Genomic DNA, 12,455 nt, shown 5'->3' with positions numbered 1-12,455 from the left:
CATGAAGGGACCAGTGCACCAAAGATATCCCCTAAAAGGGACCGATATCCCATGAAGGGACCAGTGCATTATAGATATCCCATGAAGGGACAGATATCCCATGAAGGGACCAGCGCACCAAAGATATCCCATGAAGGGACCAGTGCATCAAAGATATCCCATGAAGGGACCAGTGCATCAAAGATATCCCATGAAGGGACCAGTGCATCAAAGATATCCCATGAAGGGACCAGTGCATCAAAGACATCCCATGAAGGGACCAGTGCATCAAAGATATCCCATGAAGGGACCAGTGCACCAAAGATATCCCATGAAGGGACCAGTGCACCAAAGATATCCCATGAAGGGACTTATATCCCATGAAGGGACCAGTGCATCAAAGATATCCCATGAAGGGACAGATATCCCATGAAGGGACCAGTGCATCAAAGATATTCCATGAAGGGACCAGTGCACCAAGTTTAGCCCATGAAGGGACAGATATTCCATGAAGGGACCAGTGCATCAAAGATATCCCATGAAGGGACAGATATCCCATGAAAGGACCAGTGCACCAAAGATATCCCATGAAGGGACCAGTGCATCAAAGATATCCCATGAAGGGACAGATATCCCATGAAGGGACCAGTGCATCAAAGATATCCCATGAAGGGACAGATATCCCATGAAGGGACCGTGCATCAAAGATATCCCATGAAGGGACAGATATCCCATGAAGGGACCAGTGCACCAAAGATATCCCATGAAGGGACCAGTGCATCAAAGATATCCCATGAAGGGACCAGTGCACCAAAGATATCCCATGAAGGGACCAGTGCACCAAAGATATCCCATGAAGGGACCAGTGCACCAAAGATATCCCATGAAGGGACCAGTGCATCAAAGATATCCCATGAAGGGACCATTGCATCAAAGATATCCCATGAAGGGACAGATATCCCATGAAGGGACCAGTGCATCAAAGATATCCCATTAAGGGACAGATATCCCATGAAGGGACCAGTGCATCAAAGATATCCCATGAAGGGACCAGTGCACCAAAGATATCCCATGAAGAGACAGATATCCCATGAAGGGACCAGTGCACAAAAGATATCCCATGAAGGGACAGATATCCCATGAAGGGACCAGTGCACGAAAGATATCCCATGAAGGGACAGATATCCCATGAAGGGACCAGTGCACAAAACATATCCCATAAAGGGACAGATATCCCATGAAGGGACCAGTGCACCAAAGATATCCCATGAAGGGACCAGTGCACCAAAGATATCCCATGAAGGGACCAGTGCACCAAAGATATCCCATGAAGGGACCAGTGCACCAAAGATATCCCATGAAGGGACCAGTGCACCAAAGATATCCCATGAAGGGACAGATATCCCATGAAGGGACCAGTGCATCAAAGATATCCCATGAAGGGACCAGTGCATCAAAGATATCCCATGAAGGGACCAGTGCATCAAAGATATCCCATGAAGGGACCAGTGCATGAAAGATATCCCATGAAGGGACAGATCCCATGAAGGGACCAGTGCATCAAAGATATCCCATGAAGGGACAGATATCCCATGAAGGGACCAGTTCACCAAAGATATCCCATGAAGGGACAGATATCCCATGAAGGGACCAGTGCATCAAAGATATCCCATGAAGGGACCAGTGCACAAAAGATATCCCATGAAGGGACCAGTGCATCAAAGATATCCCATGAAGGGACCATTGCATCAAAGATATCCCATGAAGGGACCAGTGCATCAAAGACATCCCATGAAGGGACCAGTGCATCAAAGATATCCCATGAAGGGACCAGTGCACCAAAGATATTCCATGAAGGGACGGATATCCCATGAAGGGACCAGTGCACAAAAGATATCCCATGAAGGGACCAGTGCACAAAAGATATCCCATAAAGGGACAGATATCCCATGAAGGGACCAGTGCATCAAAGATCTCCCATGAAGGGACAGATATCCCATGAAGGGACCAGTGCATCAAAGATATCCCATGAAGGGACCAGTGCATCAATGACATCCCATGAAGGGACCAGTGCATCAAAGACATCCCATCAAGGGACCAGTGCACCAAAGATATTTATGAAGGGACCAGTGCACCAAAGATATCCCATGAAGGGACCAGTGCACCAAAGATATCCCATGAAGGGACCAGTGCACCAAAGATATCCCATGAAGGGACCAGTGCACCAAAGATATCCCATGAAGGGACAGATATCCCAATAAGGGACCAGTGCACCAAAGATATCCCATGAACGGACCATGCACCAAAGATATCCCATGAAGGGACAGATATCCCATGAAGGGACCAGTGCATCAAAGATATCCCATGAAGGGACCAGTGCATCAAAGATATCCCATGAAGGGACCAGTGCATCAAAGATATCCCATGAAGGGACCAGTGCATCAAAGATATCCCATGAAGGGACAGATCCCATGAAGGGACCAGTGCATCAAAGATATCCCATGAAGGGACAGATATCCCATGAAGGGACCAGTTCACCAAAGATATCCCATGAAGGGACCAGTGCATCAATGATATCCCATGAAGGGACCAGTGCATCAAAGATATCCCATGAAGGGACCAGTGCATCAAAGATATCCCATGAAGGGACCAGTGCATCAAAGATATCCCATGAAGGGACCAGTGCATCAAAGATATCCCATGAAGGGACAGATATCCCATGAAGGGACCAGTGCACAAAAGATATCCCATGAAGGGACCAGTGCACAAAAGATATCCCATGAAGGGACAGATATCCCATGAAGGGACCAGTGCACCAAAGATAACCCATAAAGGGACAGATATCCCATGAAGGGACCAGTGCACCAAAGATAACCCATAAAGGGACCGATATCCCATGAAGGGACCAGTGCACCAAAGATATCCCATGAAGGGACAGATATCCCATGAAGGGACCAGTGCATCAAAAATATCCCATGAAGGGACAGATATCCCATGAAGGGACCAGTTCACCAAAGATATCCCATGAAGGGACCAGTGTACCAAAGATATCCCATGAAGGGACCAGTGCATCAAAGATATCCCATGAAGGGACCAGTGCATCAAAGATATCCCATGAAGGGACAGATATCCCATGAAGGGACCAGTGCACAAAAGATATCCCATGAAGGGACCAGTGCACAACAGATATCCCATGAAGGGACAGATATTCAATGAAGGGACCAGTGCACCAAAGATAACCCATAAAGGGACCGATATCCCATGAAGGGACCAGTGCACCAAAGATATCCCATGAAGGGACAGATATCCCATGAAGGGACCAGTGCACCAAAGATATCCCATGAAGGGACCAGTGCACCAAAGATATCCCATGAAGGGACCAGTGCATCAAAGATATCCCATGAAGGGACCAGTGCATCAAAAATATCCCATGAAGGGACCAGTGCATCAAAGATATCCCATGAAGGGACCAGTGCATCAAAGATATCCCATGAAGGGACAGATATCCCATCAAGGGACCAGTGCACAAAAGATATCCCATGAAGGGACAGATATCCCATGAAGGGACCAGTGCACCAAAGATATCCCATAAAGGGACCGATATCCCATGAAGGGACCAGTGCACCAAAGATATCCCATGAAGGGACAGATATCCCATCAAGGGACCAGTGCACAAAAGATATCCCATGAAGGGACAGATATCCCATGAAGGGACCAGTGCACAAAAGATATCCCATGAAGGGACAGATATCCCATGAAGGGACCAGTGCACCAAAGATATCCCATAAAGGGACAGATATCCCATGAAGGGACCAGTGCACAAAAGATATCCCATGAAGGGACTAGTGCATCAAAGATATCCCATGAAGGGACCATTGCATCAAAGATATCCAATGAAGGGACCAGGCATCAAAGACATCCCATGAAGGGACCAGGCATCAAAGACATCCCATGAAGGGACCAGTGCACCAAAGATATCCCATGAAGGGACCAGTGCACCAAAGATATCCCACGAAGGGACAGATATCCCATGAAGGGACCAGTGCACCAAAGATATCCCATAAAGGGACAGATATCCCATGAAGGGACCAGTGCACCAAAGATATCCCCTAAAAGGGACCGATATCCCATGAAGGGACCAGTGCATTATAGATATCCCATGAAGGGACAGATATCCCATGAAGGGACCAGCGCACCAAAGATATCCCATGAAGGGACCAGTGCATCAAAGATATCCCATGAAGGGACCAGTGCATCAAAGATATCCCATGAAGGGACCAGTGCATCAAAGATATCCCATGAAGGGACCAGTGCATCAAAGACATCCCATGAAGGGACCAGTGCATCAAAGATATCCCATGAAGGGACCAGTGCACCAAAGATATCCCATGAAGGGACCAGTGCACCAAAGATATCCCATGAAGGGACTTATATCCCATGAAGGGACCAGTGCATCAAAGATATCCCATGAAGGGACAGATATCCCATGAAGGGACCAGTGCATCAAAGATATTCCATGAAGGGACCAGTGCACCAAGTTTAGCCCATGAAGGGACAGATATTCCATGAAGGGACCAGTGCATCAAAGATATCCCATGAAGGGACAGATATCCCATGAAAGGACCAGTGCACCAAAGATATCCCATGAAGGGACCAGTGCATCAAAGATATCCCATGAAGGGACAGATATCCCATGAAGGGACCAGTGCATCAAAGATATCCCATGAAGGGACAGATATCCCATGAAGGGACCGTGCATCAAAGATATCCCATGAAGGGACAGATATCCCATGAAGGGACCAGTGCACCAAAGATATCCCATGAAGGGACCAGTGCATCAAAGATATCCCATGAAGGGACCAGTGCACCAAAGATATCCCATGAAGGGACCAGTGCACCAAAGATATCCCATGAAGGGACCAGTGCACCAAAGATATCCCATGAAGGGACCAGTGCATCAAAGATATCCCATGAAGGGACCATTGCATCAAAGATATCCCATGAAGGGACAGATATCCCATGAAGGGACCAGTGCATCAAAGATATCCCATTAAGGGACAGATATCCCATGAAGGGACCAGTGCATCAAAGATATCCCATGAAGGGACAGATATCCCATGAAGGGACCAGTGCATCAAAGATATCCCATGAAGGGACCAGTGCACAAAAGATAACCCATGAAGGGACAGATATCCCATGAAGGGACCAGTGCATCAAAGATATCCCATTAAGGGACAGATATCCCATGAAAGGACCAGTGCACCAAAGATATCCCATGAAGGGACCAGTGCATCAAAGATATCCCATGAAGGGACCAGTGCATCAAAGATATCCCATGAAGGGACCAGTGCATCAAAGATATCCCATGAAGGGACCAGTGCACCAAGGATATCCCATTGAAGGGACTGATATCCTATGAAGGGACCAGTGCACCAAGGTTAGCCCATGAAGGGACAGATATTCCATGAAGGGACCAGTGCATTAAAGATATCCCATGAAGGGACAGATATCCCATGAAAGGACCAGTGCACCAAAGATATCCCATGAAGGGACCAGTGCATCAAAGATATCCCATGAAGGGACAGATATCCCATGAAGGGACCAGTGCATCAAAGATATCCCATGAAGGGACAGATATCCCATGAAGGGACCAGTGCATCAAAGATATCCCATGAAGGGACCAGTGCACAAAAGATATCCCATGAAGGGACCAGTGCATCAAAGATATCCCATGAAGGGACCATTGCATCAAAGATATCCCATGAAGGGACCAGTGCATCAAAGACATCCCATGAAGGGACCAGTGCATCAAAGATATCCCATGAAGGGACCAGTGCACCAAAGATATCCCATGAAGGGACAGATATCCCATGAAGGGACCAGTGCACAAAAGATATCCCATGAAGGGACAGATATCCCATGAAGGGACCAGTGCACGAAAGATATCCCATGAAGGGACAGATATCCCATGAAGGGACCAGTGCACAAAAGATATCCCATAAAGGGACAGATATCCCATGAAGGGACCAGTGCACCAAAGATATCCCATGAAGGGACCAGTGCACCAAAGATATCCCATGAAGGGACCAGTGCACCAAAGATATCCCATGAAGGGACCAGTGCACCAAAGATATCCCATGAAGGGACAGATATCCCAATAAGGGACCAGTGCACCAAAGATATCCCATGAACGGACCATGCACCAAAGATATCCCATGAAGGGACAGATATCCCATGAAGGGACCAGTGCATCAAAGATATCCCATGAAGGGACCAGTGCATCAAAGATATCCCATGAAGGGACCAGTGCATCAAAGATATCCCATGAAGGGACCAGTGCATCAAAGATATCCCATGAAGGGACAGATCCCATGAAGGGACCAGTGCATCAAAGATATCCCATGAAGGGACAGATATCCCATGAAGGGACCAGTTCACCAAAGATATCCCATGAAGGGACCAGTGCATCAATGATATCCCATGAAGGGACCAGTGCATCAAAGATATCCCATGAAGGGAGCAGTGCATCAAAGATATCCCATGAAGGGACCAGTGCATCAAAGATATCCCATGAAGGGACCAGTGCACCAAAGATATCCCATGAAGGGACCAGTGCATCAAAGATATCCCATGAAGGGACCAGTGCATCAAAGATATCCCATGAAGGGACCAGTGCATCAAAGATATCCCATGAAGGGACAGATATCCCATGAAGGGACCAGTGCACAAAAGATATCCCATGAAGGGACCAGTGCACAAAAGATATCCCATGAAGGGACAGATATTCCATGAAGGGACCAGTGCACCAAAGATAACCCATAAAGGGACAGATATCCCATGAAGGGACCAGTGCACCAAAGATATCCCATGAAGGGACCAGTGCACCAAAGATATCCCATGAAGGGACCATTGCATCAAAGATATCCCATGAAGGGACCAGTGCATCAAAGATATCCCATGAAGGGACCAGTGCATCAAAGATATCCCATGAAGGGACCAGTGCACCAAAGATATCCCATGAAGGGACAGATATCCCATGAAGGGACCAGTGCACCAAAGATATCCCATGAAGGGACAGATATCCCATGAAGGGACCAGTGCACAAAAGATATCCCATGAAGGGACAGATATCCCATGAAGGGACCAGTGCACCAAAGATATCCCATAAAGGGACAGATATCCCATGAAGGGACCAGTGCACAAAAGATATCCCATGAAGGGACTAGTGCATCAAAGATATCCCATGAAGGGACCATTGCATCAAAGATATCCAATGAAGGGACCAGGCATCAAAGACATCCCATGAAGGGACCAGTGCACCAAAGATATCCCATGAAGGGACCAGTGCACCAAAGATATCCCACGAAGGGACAGATATCCCATGAAGGGACCAGTGCACCAAAGATATCCCATAAAGGGACAGATATCCCATGAAGGGACCAGTGCACCAAAGATATCCCCTAAAAGGGACCGATATCCCATGAAGGGACCAGTGCATTATAGATATCCCATGAAGGGACAGATATGCCATGAAGGGACCAGCGCACCAAAGATATCCCATGAAGGGACCAGTGCATCAAAGATATCCCATGAAGGGACCAGTGCATCAAAGATATCCCATGAAGGGACCAGTGCATCAAAGACATCCCATGAAGGGACCAGTGCATCAAAGACATCCCATGAAGGGACCAGTGCACCAAAGATATCCCATGAAGGGACCAGTGCACCAAAGATATCCCATGAAGGGACTGATATCCCATGAAGGGACCAGTGCATCAAAGATATCCCATGAAGGGACAGATATCCCATGAAGGGACCAGTGCATCAAAGATATTCCATGAAGGGACCAGTGCACCAAGTTTAGCCCATGAAGGGACAGATATTCCATGAAGGGACCAGTGCATCAAAGATATCCCATGAAGGGGCAGATATCCCATGAAAGGACCAGTGCACCAAAGATATCCCATGAAGGGACCAGTGCATCAAAGATATCCCATGAAGGGACAGATATTCCATGAAGGGACCAGTGCATCAAAGATATCCCATGAAGGGACAGATATCCCATGAAGGGACCGTGCATCAAAGATATCCCATGAAGGGACCAGTGCACAAAAGATATCCCATGAAGGGACAGATATCCCATGAAGGGACCAGTGCATCAAAGATATCCCATGAAGGGACAGATATCCCATGAAAGGACCAGTGCACCAAAGATATCCCATGAAGGGACCAGTGCATCAAAGATATCCCATGAAGGGACCAGTGCACCAAAGATATCCCATGAAGGGACCAGTGCACCAAAGATATCCCATGAAGGGACCAGTGCACCAAAGATATCCCATGAAGGGACCAGTGCATCAAAGATATCCCATGAAGGGACCATTGCATCAAAGATATCCCATGAAGGGACAGATATCCCATGAAGGGACCAGTGCATCAAAGATATCCCATTAAGGGACAGATATCCCATGAAGGGACCAGTGCATCAAAGATATCCCATGAAGGGACCAGTGCATCAAAGATATCCCATGAAGGGACCAGTGCACAAAAGATATCCCATGAAGGGACAGATATCCCATGAAGGGACCAGTGCATGAAAGATATCCCATTAAGGGACAGATATCCCATGAAAGGACCAGTGCACCAAAGATATCCCATGAAGGGACCAGTGCATCAAAGATATCCCATGAAGGGACCAGTGCATCACAGATATCCCATGAAGGGACCAGTGCATCACAGATATCCCATGAAGGGACCAGTGCATCAAAGATATCCCATGAAGGGACCAGTGCACCAAAGATATCCCATTGAAGGGACTGATATCCCATGAAGGGACCAGTGCACCAAGGTTAGCCCATGAAGGGACAGATATTCCATGAAGGGACCAGTGCATCAAAGATATCCCATGAAAGGACAGATATCCCATGAAAGGACCAGTGCACCAAAGATATCCCATGAAGGGACCAGTGCATCAAAGATATCCCATGAAGGGACAGATATCCCATGAAGGGACCAGTGCATCAAAGATATCCCATGAAGGGACCAGTGCACAAAAGATATCCCATGAAGGGACCATTGCATCAAAGATATCCCATGAAGGGACCAGTGCATCAAAGACATCCCATGAAGGGACCAGTGCATCAAAGATATCCCATGAAGGGACCAGTGCATCAAAGATATCCCATGAAGGGACCAGTGCACAAAAGATATCCCATGAAGGGACAGATATCCCATGAAGGGACCAGTGCACAAAAGATATCCCATAAAGGGACAGATATCCCATGAAGGGACCAGTGCACCAAAGATATCCCATGAAGGGACAGATATCCCATGAAGGGACCAGTGCACCAAAGATATCCCATGAAGGGACCAGCGCATCAAAGATATCCCATGAAGGGACCAGTGCATCAAAGATATCCCATGAAGGGACCAGTGCACCAAAGATATCCCATGAAGGGACCAGTGCACCAAAGATATCCCATGAAGGGACCAGTGCACCAAAGATATCCCATGAAGGGACAGATATCCCAATAAGGGACCAGTGCACCAAAGATATCCCATGAACGGACCATGCACCAAAGATATCCCATGAAGGGACAGATATCCCATGAAGGGACCAGTGCATCAAAGATATCCCATGAAGGGACCAGTGCATCAAAGATATCCCATGAAGGGACCAGTGCATCAAAGATATCCCATGAAGGGACAGATATCCCATGAAGGGACCAGTGCATCAAAAATATCCCATGAAGGGACATATCCCATGAAGGGACCAGTTCACCAAAGATATCCCATGAAGGTACCAGTACATGAATGATATCCCATGAAGTGACCAGTGCATCAAAGATATCCCATGAAGGGACCAGTGCATCAAAGATATCCCATGAAGGGACCAGTGCACAAAAGATATCCCATGAAGGGACCAGTGCACAAAAGATATCCCATGAAGGGACAGATATCCCATGAAGGGACCAGTGCACCAAAGATATCCCATAAAGGGACCGATATCCCATGAAGGGACCAGTGCACCAAAGATATCCCATGAAGGGACCAGTGCACCAACGATATCCCATGAAGGGACGATTGCATCAAAGATATCCCATGAAGGGACCAGTGCAAAGATATCCCATGAAGGGACCAGTGCATCAAAGATATCCCATGAAGGGACCAGTGCATCAAAGATATCCCATGAAGGGACCAGTGCATCAAAGATATCCCATGAAGGGACCATTGCATCAAAGATATCCCATGAAGGGACAGATATCCCATGAAGGGACCAGTGCATCAAAGATATCCCATGAAGGGACAGATATCCCATGAAGGGACCAGTGCATCAAAGATATCCCATTAAGGGACAGATATCCCATGAAAGGACCAGTGCACCAAAGATATCCCATGAAGGGACCAGTGCATCAAAGATATCCCATGAAGGGACCAGTGCATCAAAGATATCCCATGAAGGGACCAGTGCATCAAAGATATCCCATGAAGGGACCAGTGCATCAAAGATATCCCATGAAGGGACCAGTGCACCAAAGATATCCCATTGAAGGGACTGATATCCCATGAAGGGACCAGTGCACCAAGGTTAGCCCATGAAGGGACAGATATTCCATGAAGGGACCAGTGCATCAAAGATATCCCATGAAGGGACAGATATCCCATGAAAGGACCAGTGCACCAAAGATATCCCATGAAGGGACCAGTGCATCAAAGATATCCCATGAAGGGACTGATATCCCATGAAGGGACCAGTGCACCAAGGTTAGCCCATGAAGGGACAGATATTCCATGAAGGGACCAGTGCATCAAAGATATCCCATGAAGGGACAGATATCCCATGAAAGGACCAGTGCACCAAAGATATCCCATGAAGGGACCAGTGCATCAAAGATATCCCATGAAGGGACAGATATCCCATGAAGGGACCAGTGCATCAAAGATATCCCATGAAGGGACCAGTGCACAAAAGATATCCCATGAAGGGACCAGTGCATCAAAGATATCCCATGAAGGGACCATTGCATCAAAGATATCCCATGAAGGGACCAGTGCATCAAAGACATCCCATGAAGGGACCAGTGCATCAAAGATATCCCATGAAGGGACCAGTGCACCAAAGATATCCCATGAAGGGACGGATATCCCATGAAGGGACCAGTGCACAAAAGATATCCCATGAAGGGACCAGTGCACAAAAGATATCCCATAAAGGGACAGATATCCCATGAAGGGACCAGTGCATCAAAGATATCCCATGAAGGGACAGATATCCCATGAAGGGACCAGTGCATCAAAGATATCCCATGAAGGGACCAGTGCATCAATGACATCCCATGAAGGGACCAGTGCATCAAAGACATCCCATCAAGGGACCAGTGCACCAAAGATATCTATGAAGGGACCAGTGCACCAAAGATATCCCATGAAGGGACCAGTGCACCAAAGATATCCCATGAAGGGACCAGTGCACCAAAGATATCCCATGAAGGGACAGATATCCCAATAAGGGACCAGTGCACCAAAGATATCCCATGAACGGACCATGCACCAAAGATATCCCATGAAGGGACAGATATCCCATGAAGGGACCAGTGCATCAAAGATATCCCATGAAGGGACCAGTGCATCAAAGATATCCCATGAAGGGACCAGTGCATCAAAGATATCCCATGAAGGGACCAGTTCATCAAAGATATCCCATGAAGGGACAGATCCCATGAAGGGACCAGTGCATCAAAGATATCCCATGAAGGGACAGATATCCCATGAAGGGACCAGTTCACCAAAGATATCCCATGAAGGGACCAGTGCATCAATGATATCCCATGAAGGGACCAGTGCATCAAAGATATCCCATGAAGGGACCAGTGCATCAAAGATATCCCATGAAGGGACAGATATCCCATGAAGGGACCAGTGCACAAAAGATATCCCATGAAGGGACCAGTGCACAAAAGATATCCCATGAAGGGACAGATATCCCATGAAGGGACCAGTGCACCAAAGATAACCCATAAAGGGACAGATATCCCATGAAGGGACCAGTGCACCAAAGATAACCCATAAAGGGACCGATATCCCATGAAGGGACCAGTGCACCAAAGATATCCCATGAAGGGACAGATATCCCATGAAGGGACCAGTGCATCAAAAATATCCCATGAAGGGACATATATCCCATGAAGGGACCAGTTCACCAAAGATATCCCATGAAGGGACCAGTGCATAAATGATATCCCATGAAGTGACCAGTGCATCAAAGATATCCCATGAAGGGACCAGTGCATCAAAGATATCCCATGAAGGGACCAGTGCACAAAAGATATCCCATGAAGGGACCAGTGCACAAAAGATATCCCATGAAGGGACAGATATCCCATGAAGGGACCAGTGCACCAAAGATATCCCATAAAGGGACCGATATCCCATGAAGGGACCAGTGCACAAAAGATATCCCATGAAGGGACCAGTGC

Source organism: Lissotriton vulgaris, chromosome 10 (genome assembly GCF_964263255.1).
Source record: "Lissotriton vulgaris chromosome 10, aLisVul1.2, whole genome shotgun sequence".
Classification (NCBI taxonomy): Eukaryota; Metazoa; Chordata; class Amphibia; order Caudata; family Salamandridae; genus Lissotriton; species Lissotriton vulgaris.
This window is presented reverse-complemented; position numbering follows the sequence as displayed.